This window comes from Lonchura striata, chromosome 2 (genome assembly GCF_046129695.1).
Source record: "Lonchura striata isolate bLonStr1 chromosome 2, bLonStr1.mat, whole genome shotgun sequence".
NCBI lineage: Eukaryota > Metazoa > Chordata > Aves > Passeriformes > Estrildidae > Lonchura > Lonchura striata.
This window is the reverse complement of record NC_134604.1, coordinates 46,266,862-46,288,535: the sequence shown is the minus strand read 5'-3', so window position 1 is coordinate 46,288,535 and position 21,674 is coordinate 46,266,862. Positions and strand designations below refer to the sequence as shown.

The window sequence follows — 21,674 nt, the reverse complement described above, 5'->3', positions numbered from 1 at the left end:
AGCAGTATTTTATTTATTATATATATATTTATTTCCATTCTGCATTCGTTCTGGTTTGGTACTCTTCATCTGTCTCAGACACATTTCAATAAAAAAAAAAAAGGTCTCCGGTTTGTGTTCAGGTGCTGTTAAGTATTGCACAACAGCCTTGGTTTTCTATAGTTTTTAAGATACCACAAACAGATTACTAGTGAAACAAAGGACAAGTTATAGCAGATGAATATAATTAAATAGTAAAGTAACAAGGATATTTATAATGAAGATAACTCTTAAAAAATTTAATATAAGTCGGACAATTACCAAAATCAGATACCATGGGAGATATGAAGGAAGCCTTGCAGCAAGTACAGCAAGTGTTGTCTTCCCCTTGACAACAGAAAGTCAGGATCAGTCCTTGGACATGAAACCAAGGACTGTGGGCTGGCTTGCATCCAGGCTGCTCAATACCAGCTGCATTAGGATAAAAACAGTACATTCATTATTTGTATCATTTGGGTCCCCTGACATGCCTCTGCAAGGTTGTCTTGTATCTTTTACAAGAAATGGGATACAAGAAAGGGGTGTGCTGTACATGAACAAAGTGCAGTTTTTTACCTGATTTTGGGAGGCAAAGTTTCAGTCTGGATTTGTAGCAAGGTGGAGCAGGGGGAGCAAAATTGTCAGAATAGAATAGAATAGAATAGAATAGAATAGAATAGAATAGAATAGAATAGAATAGAATAATTTCCTTGGGAGGACCTAAATCCACTGGGATTGAGTGTTGATTTCAGTCAGCAAAGTAAGATCCAAACCCTTATCTTCTTTCCTGGCTGGCTGTTTATTTAGCAACATAGATGTACTCATTATATTTATTTACTTTCCTCCTATGGAATATGGTGGGTTGACCCGGGCCAGCTGCCAGACCCTGTCAGGGGATAAAATGGACTTATAAAACCCCTGGGTTGACATAAAGACAAGGAGTTCACTTATAGCAGCTCCAAAGAAGATTGACAATCTGTATTCCAGTCAAAATTCTTTGTATGTTCAGAAAGGATACACTTTCCACATAATTTATAAATTAGCATTAAAAACCATTGGTTATGTCCTCAGAAGTTCTAATAGAACATGAGACTGAACTCAGGCTTTATCCAGTCTTATCTGTGCAGGATGGCTCTAAGGTATATCTTAGCAAGTGGCTCCATGAACAGTCCACACAAAGCAATCTTTGAGTTCCCATTTCTTCAGCACCATAACACATTTATGTCTATTTGTACTCTTGCCATGCCAGCAGCAAATATTGTCTTAACATGCTGCATTTCACCTCGTAAGGGAATAAGAAAACTTATGAAGTTCCTTTCTTGCAAAGAGAGGAACTCCAGGGCTCAATTAGTTCAAGAGCCAAGGTAAATTCAGTGCATTCAGATCAGAAAACTGGAAAGAATTCTTAGATGTTGTAACTTTGATGTATTCTCACCCTAGGAAGAGATTCAGCCAGGATGAACAGGCCAAACTTATCTCTCACACCTGAGTACTGAGATATGATTGTGACAAACCCTAATGGAGAATTTCTGAAAGATGGCAAGTCCTGCTTTATAAGTGAGGCTGTAAGTAGGTCCATTATCATAACATGTGAATTATTATTTGTCCTTGGAATGTGCCTGAAAAAACCATGATTTATAGTCTCGTACTTTCTAACTGAAAAGGTTCAGAATTGGTGTCTTGAAGAAAATTGCATATAATTGCAGCTCTTTTATTATTTTCTTTAGCATTTTTGATTGCTCTTTTTAGCATGATGGATAATTCAAACTTAGTAATTTTATTACAATTTTAAAATTTTAGTCTTGAAATGAATCTGTTTAGGCTGATAGACCAGAAATATTTAATGAAGTTTGGACAAATATTCACATGATTTATGCTGCATACTTGGATCTTCCTAAAGTGTATTTTTACAGCATTGCAATGCTTTATTAGTTTTAAGGCCCTGTAGAGGTGCATCATTCTGAAGGAGATTTGCAAAAAAAAAAAAAAGAAAATACTCTTTTTATTTCATCATATTGAAGTGTAAATAGGAAGCTATTAACTGTAATCAAGACATTTTTTCCTGTGTTTAAAAATTAATTCAATCAAACTAGCTGTCCGGAATATATTATTCTCTGATTATCTGTGTGTAGAGAGGTGTTAATAAAAGCTTTATTTTCTTTGCCTTTACATTTTCTTTTTTCCTTAGGTTTTCTTTCTTTGTGTGATTGAAAAGGCATTGTTTCTTGTACCTCAAAGAACAAATTAAAGAGACTTTCATTATTAAAACAATGAAGTTACATACCTGCTAGTTAAGAGCTTTAGATAGCTTTACAAAATTACTTTGTTCTTTCTCTAGACAAAACTTTTTGTTGTTTTATCTCTTTTAAAACCTTTTTATATACTCTCACATCATGTTTGTCGTTGCCTTAACACATAAACAACTCTCTGAAATTACTTTCTAGATTATGCTTTCAATAGTAACCCAAGCTAAGGAGTAGGAGCATTTTAAATTATGCTAAGCATAGCCATCTGACCATAGTCTGATTCAAATCTGTGTTGGGACATTTTTAGGACACACTGTCCTTATGATATCCTCTCTCCCTCCACCAGTTTTATACTAAGCTCCAAAGCAGTCTCAGAGGATAAACTTCTGAACTGCAGCTTCTTTTAAGGACATAAGGCAAGTCCTGATGAGTTTACTCAGAGCCTGTGTCAGAGTCTAATACTTTACTCTTCCTATTTAAAATCTGTCTGACTTGGGGTAACATTTACCTCACCAGTTGATCCACTCAGCTGTTGATAATGGTTTACCTACAGCAGAAGTGACCCTCTGGTCCCCTTTATGCTGAAATTAAGTCATCTTTGCACTGCTATGTAAGATGAACAGGCATATCAACACACTTGCTCATATGAACCTTCTTCCTCTGTTGGGTTTTCCTCAGTGAATCCCATTCCAACCCTAGGGGTTTGGTTGTAATAACCTGCTATTGACACTGAAAATTCCCCTGGTCTTTTCTATTCCCTTTTCCATTACCCTCACTAGGACTCATTTTTCCTTATCCTTGTTGTGTTTCTATATTTGGCTATATAGTTATTTTGTAGTTCAGTAACATATTTTTCATAAGTATATCAAGATTCAAAATCACCAGATAGTTCAGGAAAGGGCCTCAATCTGCTTTTCTAGGCCAATAATTTTGGACAAAAAAATTTTCTTGATTCACAACTTTTTTGAGGATTATATTGAACTGTCTGCTTCCTGACTAAAAACCAATATGGAATATATTAATATTTTAACGGTGAAAAAACAAAAATATATCATGGTGAATTATGTGTACCTAAAATATGATTTTTACTTGTCATTGTGTAGCACAGTATTAATTCTAATTGCCATAATTTCTTAATTTCTTAATTAACTTCTTAACAAATGCACTTAACTAATAACCTAAAATTAAGGTAACGTATTAATATTTAAATTCAATATTAATTTTACATTTAACATGATTTGCCTAACTTAAAATAAAAATACCTATGTTAAATTCCATTATCATAATTCTAGACTATGTTGTATTTAAGTCACGGAACTGTTCCAATGCCCTGAGGCATACATTTATGTTTGGGACTAGATAATCTCCAGAGGTGCTTTCCAACCCTAACCACTCTCTGATTATATGATTTTGTTTTAAATGTACTTTTCCAGTGATTCTTAATAACGTTTATATTTGTTACTTTGTTTTTCAGTATCTGAACTGAAACTACTATTCAAAGATAATTCATGATTATTCCATTTAATTGGAATTACATGTTATGGGAGGCATAGACCATTCTCATCACTTGACTGTGAAAGTACATCCTGTACTATGTAAAGCAGTAAAGCTCACATCTGTTAGACAGGGCTCATTCTTGCACTCAATTAAACTGAAAAAACATTTATACAATGATGGGGTGGGAGATTGTTTGTTTCTCTCAATCACTGGAATTGGGATCATGGCTAGAATTATAGATCATGTATCCCTGAGAAAAAGAAAAAATAAATAAGATTAGAGCTATGCACTTTTAGGACAGGATGATTTTTCTGAATTATTCCCTTCATTCCTGCTAAAATGCTATTGAAACCTTAACATTTTCAGCGCTTAGAAGGTAGAATCCCTCTTTTGTATAGCCAATAGGTCTCTTATGGTTGCTACTGTTTCTTCACTTTGAGTGAAAATCAGATTGCTATATCCAATCTAACTTTCCTCAGTCCCATTTTCTTAATAGCCGATGTTCAATCAGTTTATGTGATTATTTATTCATAGGGTCCAAGGTAAAGAGTAATCATCTAATAAATTCTTCAGCTCTTCTTTTTGCATAGCAATTAAAGGAAATGAGGTTTTTCATTTAAAATGTATGGAATATGTAATGTTCAGTGACACAAATCAACTGAAACACTAGCTGAGTTTTCTTGAAAACACTGCTCTTGAATTCCTCTTACTTGGCCATTATGTTTCATATATTCTCTTCACGTATGTATCAGTTGATGTAAATCCAAGTTTTATCTATATAGACTAAAATATTCCTTCAAATGAAAGTGTCAGCACTTACTGCATCTCAGCTCCTGTATTTTCCTGACTTGCAATTTTATTTAATATGTCCTACTTTATGTCTCCATTGTCATGTACAGCTTGAGAGGGCATTTATGTATGAAAGAATATTCAAAATAGAAGTAACTCCTTAATAATTTGTCATTCTCAGCATTTCTTGTGGTTTTATACATATGAAAAATGCAAACAAGCATTAATTAATATTGTACAGTTAATGAAGAAATTAGAATCTAAAACCAAAATACTTTTCTTAATTGGTTACCAAAATTTAATGGTACTTTTAAAGTCTTTAAGCCCCAGATAAAATGGGGACAATTTCAAGTATATTGTGGAAAATACAAATGCATGAAAATGACATTGTCCTATCATATAAACAGAAGGTTTGTGCTTTAGAGGGAAAGCTGATCTGAAATCTTTCTAGTACAGTGCTCATTCTATTGACTAGATTAAACTGTTCTAGGGCTTTTCAAGATTTAGAAAAGCAAGGAAAGGCAATTTAAAGCAAAATATTTCTAGAAGTGTTTTTAGTAAATTTGAAGTTATTTTTTCCCATACATTTAATCTCTAGTGGTTATTTTTTTTAATTCCACATCAAAATTTGTACTGCTTTCAGTCCAAACTATTCTGTGATTCTATATTTCTATGATTAAAACATTATTGTACAAGGAGTCTTTTCTGTCATTTCCCTATGCTGTTCTTGCCTTCATCCTTCTCTTAGGTTAGAACTACTTCTTGTAGACTGTACGGTGAACCTAGTTTTTGCTTGAGCATGAAAGATTAATTTATTCTCTTTTTTTGTTTATTTGCAGCTATCTTCTACTCTGATTCATCATGCAGTCTTATAAGGACTTACATTGCTGTAATGGTGTAAGACAGTAAATGATAAAACTGAGTCACCAGAATGAAAAGAGGGCTGGGAACTTTGTTTTTTTGGTTTATGTGTATGCTGAACTCCAGCTTAGAGTACTGAAAACAATATGATTTTATTGCCACAGCATTTCAGTAGCATTTCTGAGATTCGAAGCATATTAATAGTGGTTTCTTGCCTGTGTTAAGTGCTACCAAATTGAAATATCCTTTATAGTGTAGGTCTTGACCACAGAAATGCAGAATGTGGTACTTGGTAACCATGTTATGCAACCTTCTTTGTTAATTTATTTCACACTCATTTAAAATCTGTTAGATTTCTTCTAATTTTTTCTTATGGAAATTATTATTTTAAGCTTATCAACTTTCAACTTATTTTAAAACATATTTATAATGAAATTGTACTAATTTGTTCTTTTATTGGTACTGTTCAATAGCTTTGAGTACTCCTGCTTCTTAGTGACATCCTCTTTGTGATGCATTTGAGAAACATTTGGTTTCAACCTTTTTCTTTTTCTTCTTCTTCTTGTGCTTCTTCTCTATTTTTTGTAGTAGAATAAACTACATGGTATCCTGAAGTAAAACAGGTTTTCTATGATACTCCTTATTCTTTACATCAGTTTGAGCTCATTTTCCTGGAATGAGGATCATCAAACTGACACACAGGACTTCAGTTTGAATAGGCTCTCAGACAAGGTCTGTGAGCTCTATTCCTGTTGAACATAACCCTCCTGATGCATTCTGACATTGTAACTCCCAGTTTTGTGCCATCTATAAATTTCATTACCTTGTGCTTGGTTTTGATTCTGATGTTAGAGAAAGATTAATCTTTGAATAAATTTTTAGTCAGATTGACAGAAATTTCCTCAAGATTAATTGTTCCTCTTTTCAGAGACATTTACTGTTGTCTTTTCTTTACTATGGCCTTGCATATCACATCTTTCATCACTTTGCAGCTGTTTTCTTTTAATCCATAACTGTTTAAGAAAAGAAAGAAGCCCAAATCAGCTAACCAAACTATTTCTAAACTGTCACTTTTGACTAATATTTATACCTATATATATGGACAATAGAATTAATTAAATCTATATATTTGTAATTCTTGAAATGCAGATTTAGCTAACAAGATGCAATTTTACTCATGTTAATGCAATTGCCAATTATAATCTGATTTAAGAAAAACACAGCTCTCTGTGTTCTCTTTTTTATGTGTCTAAAAGGAGATGTTGCCAATATTCTGACCACATTTGCAGAACATTAACTTGCTTAGTCTTGAGCAGGCAGAATATAATAATTATGTCATGCCTACTGAGTGCCTTGTTTTTCCTAAATTGAATGGCATATATATCACACAGAATTGTTTAGAGTCAAGGGGGAGTTGCAGCTGGGAAAGGCTTTGACACAAACATGGGAGATTACAGTTATTTTACACCAACAGAAGGAAATGCAGATCTCGATGGATAAAAACTCCATCTTCAATTTGCAAACAAAATAAGTGAGCCTAATAAGATGTTGACTATTTCAGCTGTGAAATAGAGCCAATAAGGGTATGGGTTTTTTATGGACCAGATAACTCTGGAGGTTTTAGACACTTATGTATAACAATTTTTTTGTTTGCTTTATCAAAAAGTAATAGTTCTACAAGACACTGTAATCGAGATATAGTTACCTTCTATTTCCTCAAGGGACAAAAAATATGCAGCACAATTTTGCTAAAATCTTGTGCCAACATACTGCTTCTTTTCTCCCATATTGTTACTCTATTATTCTCCATAGGGAGCCTTCAGACCTCATGCTACAGTGGCAGTGGGACATCCATTTATTAATGCAATGCTGCTCAGTCTGTTTCTTCAAGCATAGGCCAAGTAAAAGCTCTCTGTCATGCTGTGCAACTGGCTGTTCTACCCCTACCTCTAAAAAAGTGTCAAAGGAAGAAAAAGTGAGCATGAGAGCAACAAAAACAATAGAATAATCAGAGGTATGAAAATCATGATTACTGAAAAAGGACTAAGAAACTATCTTGCCCATTCCAAGAAAGAATGAAACAAGAAACTAACATCAGTGATGAGTATCGAGTGTTCACCAAGTTCCTCAGGCATTTCTGAATGCAGTGTATTAGACTAATATAGATGAAGGATTTAGGATTATGAAACAAGAACTGCAGCATTTATACCCCAGTTCCTAAACTCTAGTGAGGCAACTCATACCATCTAAGTTAGATGCAAAGATGGAATGAAAAAAATCAATAATCTCTGAAAAAGGTAGAGGGCACCAGCAGTAAAGCTCTCATTATGGGGAGAACTACTTTTACTACTACTACTTTTACCATAAGGTTCTACAAAAACTGGAACTATCTGTTGTTACCTTGCTAATAGATGCATTGAAAATCAATCAATTAATTGTGGTAGTCAACACAGGATTAAAAAATAAGTCCTTCAAGAGACAAAGGTTGGTGCCTTTGTCACTAGACCATGAAGCTCCAAATCATGTTCAGAACCCTTACTAGAGATGTGGGGATGATTAGGAAACCCTGCTGGTCTTTCTGGGATCTTAGCTTTCTGCATCCTTTTAAAGTACAAATTTTAGAATATCCACTAACAGTTTTGCCCAGATTAATCCTTAACAAAACTAGTGAACTGAAGTGTATTTGCAAATGACTGGGCTTTTTGGTTTGTGGGTTTGTTTTATTTTTGTTTTCATTTTTGTTTTTGTTTTGTTGGGGGTTTTTAAATTGTTTTCTTGTTTATTTTTGTTGGTTTTGTTTTTTTGGGTTTTTTTTTGCTTGTTTGTTTGCTTGCTTTTTTGCCTATATATTGTTTTTAGTTTAAAAGGTTATACAGTAACAGATTGCTATCTACATGAATATATACTTCTGCCTGGACTTTTAGTTTGGTTTTTCTTGTTTTAGTTTTCTGCTTCAAATAAATTTCACCCTAAATTCTTATAACGATAATGATAGTGGTGAAAAAATCATCTCTTTTGAGCATCTGTCTGAGACATAACTGGCTTGTGTATTACAACATTTTTAGTTTAAGGAATTAGAAATATACTGAAACAAAGGAGTATTATTTTCATTTTGTTCCTTTTTTTCTGAAACATTATGTATAAGCACATGCTACTTTAGTTCTTGCTAGAGATGAATGGTTGATCACTTACCTTTGCATTGAAACTGAATTCTTCTCACTATTGCAAAGACAGGGTATAAGGCCAGCCTATAAATAGCTTTTCAAGGAGCTGTCTCAGTATCTCAGCAAAGATATGGAGAAATCATTCTTCTGTAACGAATGGAAGGATTATGAAAAGAACTTTAGCTACATCATTCCAGCAAAATTTCCTGTCATAGCCTAAGCTCAGGACCACTATGCGCTGTGTGATAAAAAACAGTTATCATGATGTTCCTACATGTGGAGATAATGTTGAACTACTGGCCAAGGACTAGCAAACATGTCTGAAAGCACATGCCGATCTTCTTATGACACACGTCCCACAAGCATTACTGATAGCCAACACCTGCTCTGAGATGCTGGAGGCCAAAAGTCCTGGTTTAACCTGAGTGCATTATAATCGAAAGAGGCAGCAAAGATATAACAGACAAATGGATGCAAGTTAGATGGTTTGAAAGGCAAGGCAGTAGAAGAACACAGAGTAAAGAAATAAAATGGAAGTCAAAAAATATCCATGTGGAAAGAAAAAAGAAATCTAACAAGAATATAACCAGAATAAGCTTAATAATCCAAAGAATATATCCTATTCAAAAGTCCTGTGCACATTATCATCTGCTATCTAAGGTATTTTGACTCACATAAAATATTTTTCTCTTAGAACAAGAGCATGGAAGCTTTCCTTCATGCTAATACTTTTGGAATATTATTCACCAACTGGAGCCAAAAGATATTTCTTATTCATCCTGGATAAAAGATGAGAACAACTTAGTTGTTCTCTTCTGTCTGCTATGTTGTTTTTTTTTTTTCACCTGGACACTTGTGGTTGCACATTGAGACATTTAGAGCTAAAATGAGTTCTTCAGTCTAACAAAAATAAAGATTGAAGTCAGACTTCTGAAAAGCAGATGTTTTGTTCCTTCTTTTGATGTATGTATAGTTTTACCCTCCAACAAAAATGAGTGTTAATTGACAGACCTATGTGTATGGAATATATAGCAAACATTTAAATATTATCTAAATTATACACATGCTTACATCTAAATATACTAATATATATTTGCATACATATTCACATACATAGATTCCCATGCATGCATCATTCTTTCTCATATAGAATTACACGAAAAAACTTATATATATATCTGTGACTCAATATTGTTAACAATCACATCTACACATTAGACAGCATTTACAAACATCAATTCTCCTCTCTGTTTATAAATATATAAAAAGCTAATTTTCTCATAATTTTAAAGTAAAACATTGCCATATGAATTATTTATAAAACTAAGTATTTTACAATTTCAAAGTCATTCTAGAAAACTCCCACCGATAAAGGACCAGATAATGAATCCCTGACTGAAAATGGCAACCAGATCTTCACATGAGCTCATACTAACAGATTTTATTTATGTAAGCATGATTGATTATTCTCAATGATCTCACAACATAACAACGAAGTAAATAGATTCAGTTTTTTAGAATCTAACATGTGATTTAATAATTAGTAAGCAGTTTCATGGCACTAGTATGAATGTTTATATGAGTAACTTGGCTGGACCAAACTTCTTATATTAAGAAATACTGCCAAGATTCAGTTGAATGACAGCCTGAAATATTAATGTGTTTAGCACTTAACATGTGTGCAGTGTTTTATACCAAGTTAATTTTCAGATTCAGGAAGACACAATCTGAAAATGAGGACACACTTCCCTGTGAGCTGAATGTAAGCTAAAATGCTGCACTTGAAAAATGCAATAGAAACTTCAGAGGTAGTTCTGAAAAGTGCTCTGTAGCACTTCTCACTGCAATATGGCCACAATGTTTTAATGACAGAGTTTGACACATATATTTATTGGAATCACAAAGATATTAGATAACAATTATTAACTTCAGTAAAATCAGAAAGGCAGTATAACCTTGTAGTGGCTATGGTGCTAAGAGGAATTCAAGTAACTAGACACTCATTTAGAGACAGAGATTTTAAAATCTAGTAAATTTTACCTTTGACTTATCATAAATCTAAGCTTTTAGCGTGCTTATATATTATCTCTGAAATTCATTTTGCAATGAATGGCTCTTTGACGTCCTTTTCTTTTAGGTAGGTCTGTATATGTTGTGCACTTTGTACTGTTTAAGTATGAGGCCATATACTTTTTATTGGGTTTCACTTCCAGTAAATCTATTTATGAGACACTATTTGATTTAGGTGTTATTTTCTAGTACATATAAGGTAAGTTGTAAATATTTTTAAGGTCTTTTGAATGCTTTTATTTAAACTCATTCAACATTGGATCAAATCTATCATCATAAACTGACTCACAAATGTTTTTAGCAGTAAAACTTATAAGGAAGTGACTCTTTCACTTCCTCAGAATTCAAGTGATTGTTTTACTTATCATACCATCTGCAATGTGTCTGGTTGGTATCTGACTCTGATCAGAGACAACAAAGCACAAAATCCCTCCATAATTAATTTTCCTTCCCTGTTTGACACTTTTTCCACCAATAAAAAAAAAAAAAAATCAGCTTTCTGTCTATTATACACTATTGATACAAGATTGAAATTTCATATAGATTTTAAAGTTTTCATAAGCAGGAATCTTCATCTGTGAAAATAATTTATTCTGTATATTGCAGTTTTCCAGGATATTTTCCACCAAGCCTTATCAGCATTGTTATGCACCCCAAAATACAGAGAATATCTAATAAAGTTAAATCTTTTTGCTACAGTTTTAGCATTTTTATCCAGTCAGGAAATAAATCTCACTAATAACATCACTGAACATCTAAACTTAGCAAGTAGTTTGATTCTGTTACCAAAACATAAGTGTCCACTGCCAGCAGTCATGCACCAGAACATCCTGTCATTTGTCCAGCTGCTACTCAGAACAAATTTTGTTTGTAGTGCTACCCTTTTTTATATAACCGTATAACATTAAATTGTTTTGAGAAGAAGCAAGAGATAAATAAATAGATCTCCTCGCCAAGAATTCTAGCTCTTTTACTTTTTTAAAATTGATTTTACTGAACTAAACTCAAAGACTCCAGGATTTCATGTCCAAATTAGTCTTGATAACTATATAATATAAAACATGCCATAGATCTGTGAGTAAATAAAAGAGAAGTTATGAAGCTTGTGTAAGCTTTTACACCATGCCAGCTTCAAGGCATCAGTCTTTAATCAACATTATCTATGTGTGAAATGATGAAATTTTATTTTGTCATTTTTCTCTTCCTCCTAATAATTCTCTAGGATCTTACCTGAATTTGACTCAGAAAAAGTTTCAGCATTCATTCTAAATCAGATGCAGAAAAGAGAGAAATCTCCAAGCACATTTCAGATGTTCCCAAAGAAGAATTTAAAAATATATTTCCAAAGCAAAATACTTTCTGTGTGGGCTGCTGGTGTACAACACAATCAGTCTGCTTTCTGATTCGTCCCTTTGCTTTATTATTGTGTGACATGTTGATTCTGAGGCTGAAAGGCTCACTCTTTTAAATTGCTAGTGATAGAATTATTATCAGAAACCCTATCATTTGATACAATGTCTTACTGGACACAGAATTACATTCAAATTAAAGCTCTCAAGGAAGCTATGTGCACAGCCTAATAACAGCAACTTAAGGGCAATGGACTGAATACTTTTACATTGTGTCAGAAAAAGAAAGAGGTCAAAACCCAGAATTTTTTACTGCAGGAAATATTAAAATGTAAGCAATCAAAACCCTGTCTTGGAGTTTGCAGCCCCAATAGGCAAGAGTAGTTCCTGAGAGAAAGACAGAATATAAAAAAATCTAGGGAGATCCTTCTGATGATTTAGCATCACAATTTTTGTCACTTCATAATTTCAGTTTGCAAATGTCCTGAGTATTTGGACTTCTGGACTGAACAACAATACTTGGGTAAATATTAATTATATAATTAAGTAAACACAATCATACTTCTGGCTTTTCTTTAACCAGACTGTCCATATGCATTTTGATGGCATCAAAATGTGGGACTAAAATTTAGGAGTTAGTTATTGTATACCATTAAGGTCTCTGTAAAATGTGTTCACTTTTAAAAATTCTACAGGTCTTCACAATTATAAGGACTGTTGGAAACCCATGCACCCTGGTCAGAAATCAGAATATTCTTTTTCATGTTTGCTAAAGATACATGAATTAAAAAGAGGCTCATATGAAGCCTTAGCTTATGTTAATTGTAAATGATACTGCTATTAGATGTATTTTCAACTTATCAACACTGAAGAAAACAGTCAGAAGGCAATGGTTTTATTCTCTTGTTTATACCTTAAGAAAAAAGATACAAAATTGGTAAATTGGATACATTGATGCCCTGCATTTTCTCTTCCTATGATAGCTTGTCAAACACCCTCTCCTTCCTCTATGATTTATTATTCCCATATGGTAAAACTTGATTGGCTTCTCCAGAAGAAAATTAGAAGCTTGTACACAGTCTTTGAGACATGCTGATGAATCCAAGGGAAATTCTAGATTTCAGACTAACACAAATATGATTAATCTGTTTGTGAAAGCAAGAACATGTGACCAGCAGCTCTGTTTATCACCATTATAAAGAAGTTTCTGAGCAGCAGTTCATATGATTCAAATTACTATGTATCAAATAGACTTCAGGATACATGGATAGAATTAAATCTATGTCTGCATTCATTATCCACCTTCTGAATAAGTGCTTTTTTCTTTTTCCTTGCCTTTACAATAGTAGAAATAAGAAAAAAATTCTTTCCTGACCTTGAGGTAGTAGCTTACCAAAGCCTGGCTAACCAACATATTTGAGGAGCATGTAGAGGACTATTAAGGGGATTTTCTTTAACATCTCTTCAGTAGCTGACAAGGCCCAAATAAATATGTCTTTGGAATTTCCTTATGACAATGAAATGAAATAAAATCCCTTACTCTGTATTCAACTTTGCTTTCCAGAAAAAAACAGTAGGCTAATATTCAGACTATGTAAGAGGGAAATATATTCTAGAGTAAAGAAATTAAAAGAAACAACATATTTTGTACCATATCCTAGAAAGAAATTTGTATTTGTTAGTTTGTCAGAAATGGCAGGAGATTTAGATTCACTTATAATACTAGATAGTGAATTATGAAGTTGTGGCCAAAGATACCTTTCATTTTTGAAAGTTGCATATTTTTTAAGGTATTCTTGTTCACATGTTCTTTTCAAAAATAAAGCTACTTTGGCTACTGATTTTTTTCCCATTTCAAAATTAGGTAAAAATACACAGTTTTTATCTACTCTTAATTGTGCTGACATCTGCAAGAGTGATCCTAAAGACAGATACTGAATAATGAAGTGTGCCCTAAGGAGAAGTGCAGATATTTGATTTAGGAAATCAAGAGTCTCTAGATTTTTTATTATTTTCTGTTCTGGGAAGATGGGGCTAGACTTAACAGAGTGCTTTCCAATATTTCCAGTGAAGAATTTTTCATAAGGTAAGTATGAGTTTCCTATTTCAAGGAATCACAGGCATTGCTCAAGAACAGAATACTAATTGCTTTCATGCAATGTGTACAGTCAGGGATTAAGGATTTAAAGCAAATCAGAAAGTTAGCCAAACAGCTAGTCTAGGTAACACAAAGAGAGACATCTGTTTACGGCAATTTATTAATTTATGGCAGGCATTTGATTTTCTGCCTGCCTCTATTAATAGTTTGTCACAATAAGAACACAGATATTTCTTAAGATATTATTTTTTACTGAGAAAGCATGTATAGCCAGAGTGTTTCTCTTTGACAGTTCATAATTTTCTTGATACTCCAACTGTACTTAGTAAAAGTTTTGCAAAATGCTTTGAGCAGTCTGAAAAGTTAAACATTTTTGAAGTGCTCTGTGTTTTGTAGTTTGGTCTTGTTCCCATTTGTACGCTTAGTGCATATAGTGGATCAATGTACTGTAGAATTATTCTTTCAAGGTTATACTGGCCTTTCTGAAGTGTGTCTACAGATGGGTACAGGTGTACTTTATTTCTCTCTGTACTTCATATTGACAGTGTTCAAGTGAATAACTAAAACTGCATAACTCTTACAATTCTTCTATGCCCATTTTGCAAAGTCATGGCTCCAGTACAAGTAGAAATTCAAGATGTCCCACTTCAAGTCATCCCATTCAAAACTTTTGACTTTGAATTACCCTTTTATTGTCATCCTTTGCGTTCAACAAGAAATTTAATTAATATTACTAGTGGATACTGTCTACTTCACATTTGCAACAACTTGACATCAGTGTTCGTTGTGTTGGTAAAATCGGTTGCCTCTTGCTTGTTTCAGAACATTAAGATTTAAGAAGTTTCATATGAAAGTACCATGTAGAACATCCTATCATGAGCATGTTAATAATAAAAGCTCATTTCCTTTTTTATACAAAATTATATGACAATCTATTTATTTATGTTAACATTCTTCTTTTTTACAATCACAGAATCACAAAGCATGCTGATTTGGAAGAGACCCACAAGAAGCACCAAGTCCAGCTTCTGGTTCTGCACACCATTTCCAAGAGCCACATGATGTTCCCAAGGGCATTGTTCAAACACTTCTTGACCTCTGTCAGGCTGGTGCTGAGACCACTTCCCTGGGGAACTGTTCCAGTGTCCAAACACCCTCTGGGTGAAGAACCTAAACCTCCCCTGACAGGCCATTCCCTTGAGTCCTGTCATTGGTCACCAAAGATGAGATCAATGTCTGCCCTTCCTCTTCCCCTCAGAGGGAATTTGCAGACTGCAATGAGGGTTCCCCTCAGTCTCCTCCAGGCTGAACAGATGAAGTGACCTCAGCCACTCCTCATGTAGCTTCCTCTACAGACTCTTTACCATTTTTGTTGCCTTCCTTTGGACTCTTCCCTAATAGCTTAATATTATTTTTATACTGTGGCACCTAAAACCACACACAGCACTCAACAGGAGTCTGCACAAGTGCAGGGCAAGCGGGACAATCCCCTCCCTTGCCTGGCTGGCCATGCTGTGCCTGATACATCGCTGGACACAGTTAGACCTCCTGGCTGCCAGAGGACTGCTGACTCATATTCTACACAGTGAATGATGTAATTAAGCATTTATTGACAAAAAGAAAAAGAAAAAAATCCTTCCCAAACTGTGTAGTTCAAAAGCGACCTAGCAATTAGATTTCAAGCTGCTCAATCTTCTAATTAAATCTGTGCTTTTTTTTTTTTTACCAATGAAAGCCTCCTTAATATGTCTTTGATTTGCTATAATTTTTGTTTATCTGTGTAAAGGGATGGTGTCAGCAACAGGGTAAATCAAAATCTTAATAATTTCTTCTCTCATTCTCTTGAGTTTGCAGGTACAGTTACAATTCATTACCTTGAAAATCATAATTTGATTTAAAAAATCAAAATATAAAAAAGGAAGAGTCTCAAACCAATCAAGTATGAACATTCAGTTATATTGAGGTTAATGGGTCATTTAGTGTAAGGGTCAATGTTTTTTAGTCTAAAAGGAAAGCAATGCTTTATTTTTTCCCCCTGTAATCTACCCATTGCTAAGCTGCCTCTACTGTGTAAAAGCACTGCATTTCAATGCAGTGATATTTTATTTTATTCTTGTAGCAAACCTATGTAAGAAATACAGATACAGGAAACATAAGCATTCATCTTTAAAATTGATGCCAAAAGAAATCCTGGGCTACAGAGCAACTAAAATTGCAGGAGACAGACAGATTTTTTTCTCACTATATTCTTTAAGGAAAAGATCAAATTGGACTCTTTTATTTCTCTTCTCTATGTCTACCTTTTATTGGCAGAAAGAAGAGGGATACAGGCAGATAGAAGGTTACAGAATATTTTTATTGCTTCTTTAGCTCACTTGTAAAGCTGGTAAAGGAGTAAATCTCTGCTGAGTGATTTCACAGCTCAGCATGACCATCATGTAGGAAGGCAGAGAAAATGTTTTTACTGGGTTTTTTTGGGGGTTTTTTTAATGCTATAGGCAGAGATCCAAAAAAGACAAAGGCTCTCAAGTGGTTAAGCACAAGGGGGAATCACCAGCTCGTAATCAAAATACTGAATGACACTGAGGCAACAGTGTACAAGAAAAGTAACTTAATTCCCTACATAGGAAAGAGAACTAAGTTTCTGACTATTTATTAGAGAAATTGTGAGCTACAATGCAAAAGTAGTGACTTTGTTCTGGTGATTTAGAAATAATTGTTTGCCTAACCTAAGGCTTTATGCAGATCTCACAGGATTCCAGCACTCTCTTTATGTTTTTTTTGTCTTGGTATTGCCCTTAGAGATTTACATATTTGAATTTTTAATCTAGCTATATTTTTACTTTAGTTTGAACTTTAACTCATAAAATCATAACTTCAAGGTAGGAGTCAGTGGTTTTATTCAGCTGGCCTGAATGCTGGAAGGTTTACAACATGTTCAACATAATCTGCATTACATCTGTTCAGCAAAAACAACTGATATTTCCTTGACCAGAAATCCAAGTACACAGCTTCACAAAGATCCTGCTGCACATGCATGGTTCTGGTATATATGCATAGAAGGTCTGATTCAGTATATGTTGGACTAATTCTGCAATTGGCAGCTATGACTTGTATATATTCAAAAAATCCCAAGCATTAGCCTTACTGCATGTGCAGCTTGATTCCACATTCATGAAGAGTGAATTGTCTGGTATAAATCTAAATTGTTCTTCATATGTTGGATGAAAATTTATTATCGAGATTTTTATGTATAAGTAAGATTTATAAGTATTTTCAAAATGTTAATTGAAATAATTTTTATTTATAAGAATGTTGCTGTACTTCAGACATACCAGCCTTTTAATATTCAAGAGACTTTTTCCTGCACTTTGAGCTACAAAACTTTCACATTATCAGATATATATCTTCTGATTAGCACTTAATTCTCTTTCTCACTGTGTTACAGATCATGACAGAATAATGAAAGTAATATGAAAAGCAGTTCTGCATATATTTTCCATAAAGAGATAATCATCTAAGTAACTGAATAATTCAAGAATAATGGAAGGTTGCTTGAGTCTTGACAGGAACTAGTTATCTTTCTTCCTGAAAAGGAGGAACAGGATAGTAGCAATCCCAAAAAACAGAGTTGTAGTCCCTAATTGTATCTATAAACTAGGTCATCCATTACTAAATATCTGAACTCGTATAGTATTACTTGCTGACACATCCCAGGTAGCAGGAATTTTATTGTGTCTTAGTTGTCTACCATACAGCTGAGCTAGTCACCCTGGGTTCTCTTTATAGTCAATAGAGAAAAAGAGGCACTATTTAGGGAGAAATCCACCTGACCTATTTCTGACACCTACTTTAAGATGAAATGAATCATGCCCTAGAAGTGCTTATTTCTCTTCACTGAGCAGAGATGGAGCATAGAAAGACTAGCTCACCTGTAGAGACACACACTGAAGAGGTCTGAGAGGAGCCTTATCATTTGATTCTGCTCCTTACTTTAATCAGTAAATGACTAGTTCTACAAAAGAAGAAGAGCTTTCAAAATATGATTGAAAACCTTGCACTTCTGAGTGTTCTGCTAACTGGTGCCATATGCAATTCTCAGTAAGAACAGTGATTTCAGTTAGATGGAATGGAAAATGAACTTGAAACCAAATGTTTTCCTACACCGCGGAGACTTTCTGATCATGAAGTTTTGAACTAAACAGAAATTACATCAAATACTTACACATTCTTCTTTAGCTCTTACTTTCATCGAGCATATGACAAACCTGGTTTTGCTCTAATGAAATATCTGATCTAAATATTTTGAAAATATTTTTTAAAGAAAAAATAATGATAAACATGAACACTCTATTGATACCTTTTTTCTTTCCCTATATCAGAAGTAGTTTGACAGATTCAACTTAAATTTGTACATTGCTTTGAGTATTTCACACTAGAGATTTAAAAAACAGAGAAAGTTCATAGTTTATTCCCTAGCACTAATTTTGTCATATCTTCACTGAAAAAGTTTTTTATCTTCTTCTGAAAAAAATACAACAAACTCAAACTTTCTACAAATACAATAAGACTTAGTAGCACTAATTCTCCATTTTTTAACATTTTCCCTATAAAGAAGATACACATAGAAGATCATATAAATATTTTTTTAAGTGCCATTATTATGTTTTTTGGTAAACTTTCACTTATTTTACAATGGGGAGATGAAGGAAGCATGTTGTTTTTTATAAACTTCTTGAATTTCCTTTTTATTTTTTTCTTACTATCTTTTAATATTTATCTGTTGGTGACTCACTGCTTGACCTATTCTAATATTCAAAAGCCAATCCCTCAATCCTTTAGGTATTGTACTGTAGCTGTTACACTGGAAAGCAAATTTCAAGGTATATCATTGAAATCTATAGAGACTCTAAGTGCAAAAAACCAGATGAATGATCATTGATATTTTGTAAATTAATCCTTTCTATAATAGATAGCCATTATACTCTTAGTAAATTTTTCATGTTCTCTACATGCACTTCAACAGCTGCACTAGAAACGATACAAGAACTCTGGTTACTGTTAACAGATAAGAGCTGATTTTGAGTTTCTCATTAGTTTAAGTATGATTAAAAGAGCTAAATGTTTGGGCCACTCAGATATTTTAAATGCACATAGTTTTCCTAATAAATTTAAAGAAAAGGTCAGTCAGTTTCAATTTGAACATACATGCTTCTTTTAGTATTTTTTTCCCACATGCATATTCATTCCAACTGTTATAGTTCAGTCAAATATTTGTAGCAGGATTTGGAATTGGTAATTATTTGAATATGATTGTTTTCCAGACAACACATGTATTCATAACCAGAGTTACTAGTAGAGTTATGCTTAATTTAAGAAAAGGAAATGACAAAGAATATATAATCTAAAACTCCCCTAAATTATTCCTAATATATGACAAATTTACTATAGAGCTTTCAGATATTTATGTTTTTCAACTATGCCAATAGTGTAAAGAGTATTATTGCACTGATTTCAGAGATAGAAAATAGCACTTACTTAACAAAAAAAATCCATTACAAAAAAAATTGATCTTTGTAAACAACCAAAAGCCTAAAAATATTTTTTTTCTCTTATCACATATTGTATCACATCTAGTTGCAAAATTTAGATCATTGAATTATTTTTGTAGATGACATAGGTACTGACATTAAGTCTTCATTGGCTATGCTGGCTACATCACCATTGAATATAAAGATTAGGTATGTAATTCATATATAAATAATTATGTTCAGCCATCAACATTAAAGGCTCTACATCTTTGGAGCTGAATGCCATTCCTTAATAAATGGATGTTTAGATTGTATTAAACTGTACCCTTCCTCTCTTTGTTTCAAAGGCTAATTCATGACAATGATAATAATCTGCAATGTGGCTGACTCACCTGTAGTTCCCTGAATATTCCTTCTTGATCCTCTGGAAGACAGGAGGTATGTATGTTTTTTTCTAGTCCTCTCAAACCAGATCATTATGTCACCATGTTGCCATTATTTTTTATGGATAATCACAGGTGAACTCACAGTGATATCAGCTGGCTGATGTCAGCTCCTTCATGCTACCAAATCCCATAGATCTGTGTGTGTCCAGTTTATTTTTTAAATGGTAAAACTTTCCAGGTTCAGACTTTTTCACAGGTTTAAGGAACAAGGGATCATTGAAAGTCAGTCTTAACAATAAAGATCATGATAAAAAAGATATTGAATATCTCAGCCTTTCCTATGCCCTTTGTTGCCATGCACTCTGCACCACTTAATAACAAGCTCACATTTTCTAGGTCTTTCTTTTGCTGATGATTTATCTATAGAAGCCCTTTTTTGATATTAATGGATCTTGCCAGATGCAGATTCAAGTGAGTTTTGTTGTATCAGGTATATCAACAGCAAAAGCAAGACTTATCCTGGACTGCACAACCTTCCCAATAGGATAAGGAACTTGTGCCAGTAACCATGACAACAAGTTTTCTTTCTTGGACTGCACCATCCTTCCCAAAGAATAGAAAATTAATGTAGTTCATCAAATTTCATATATATATGTGATTAAAATGCTTTTCGGCCTGAGTCCCTCTACTCTCTGCACTGTTATTTTTTCTTAAACTGTAATACATTTGTAACATCATTACCTTTATCTCTTTATAGAAGGAATGAGAAGGGTACAAACATTTTTGGGACATTTTTCAGCATTTTCGACCATACATAGCATGAATGATGTTCCAATTGACTGTATTATAAGGTGCAAAAAATTATGCCTAGTCTAGAACTGTCTGGTTAATATCTACATATGCTACATTAGAAATATTGCGTGCTTTAAGCTTCATTCACCTGCCCATGTTAGCTGGTGTTTGTCATTACCTGCAGGCAAGTCAGTTGAGCTCCAGATGCCAGAAAAAATGACACAAGATGAACTTTTATTGAGATGAACTACTAAGCAAGAAGTAATGAGATAAAATAATAATTTTAAAATACAAATCTTTCAAACTATCTGTTTTACCAGGTCTTCATTGCTTCATTTTGGTAAGTGCAAGTCTATTTTTAACCTAAAAAAACATTTCCTATTTTTTTATTTTTGGTTTTTTATTTTGTTTACTATATCTAAGCATTGAAGTAGAACATTGACTGCTAACGTGTTTTGAAGGTTATGTTCAGTTTCCTTGTTGTAAAAATGAAACCTCCAAAGTCAGAATAAGGTCTCTCTGACCACAGAATTAAAAAATATATAACAAAAACCTGAAAACAAGGTAATATATCAGTTGAGTTACTGGTCAGGCATATGAAAGCATATATATGACCCCTTAAGTGTATTATATTTGCAGGACAAATATGAGCAGGTAGATTGCTTTATATTCAAATGGAACAATTATTTTGTTTCATTTAATTTAAATTTTGGTATAAATAAATATTCCTTTTTACATCCACAGCAATAAAGTCATATTTTAAAAACTTATTTACTTTCGTGTTTCCTATTCCTTATTTAGGCTGTTTTTGCATTGTTGTTTTTTTGGTTTTTTGGTTTTCTTTTTTTTGCCTCTCAGTTCTGTCTGAAAAGA

The 21,674-nt window shown here is 33.4% G+C and overlaps 1 long non-coding RNA gene across 1 annotated transcript; it reads left to right on the top strand.

The window, feature by feature from the left end:
- Window positions 1-1,536: 1,536 nt before the first annotated feature.
- On the top strand, window positions 1,537-21,080 carry LOC144248886 (uncharacterized). Its single transcript, XR_013342061.1, has 3 exons — window positions 1,537-1,583; window positions 19,971-20,061; window positions 20,986-21,080. It is a non-coding gene; the product is annotated as an uncharacterized LOC144248886 (long non-coding RNA).
- Window positions 21,081-21,674: the final 594 nt, after the last annotated feature.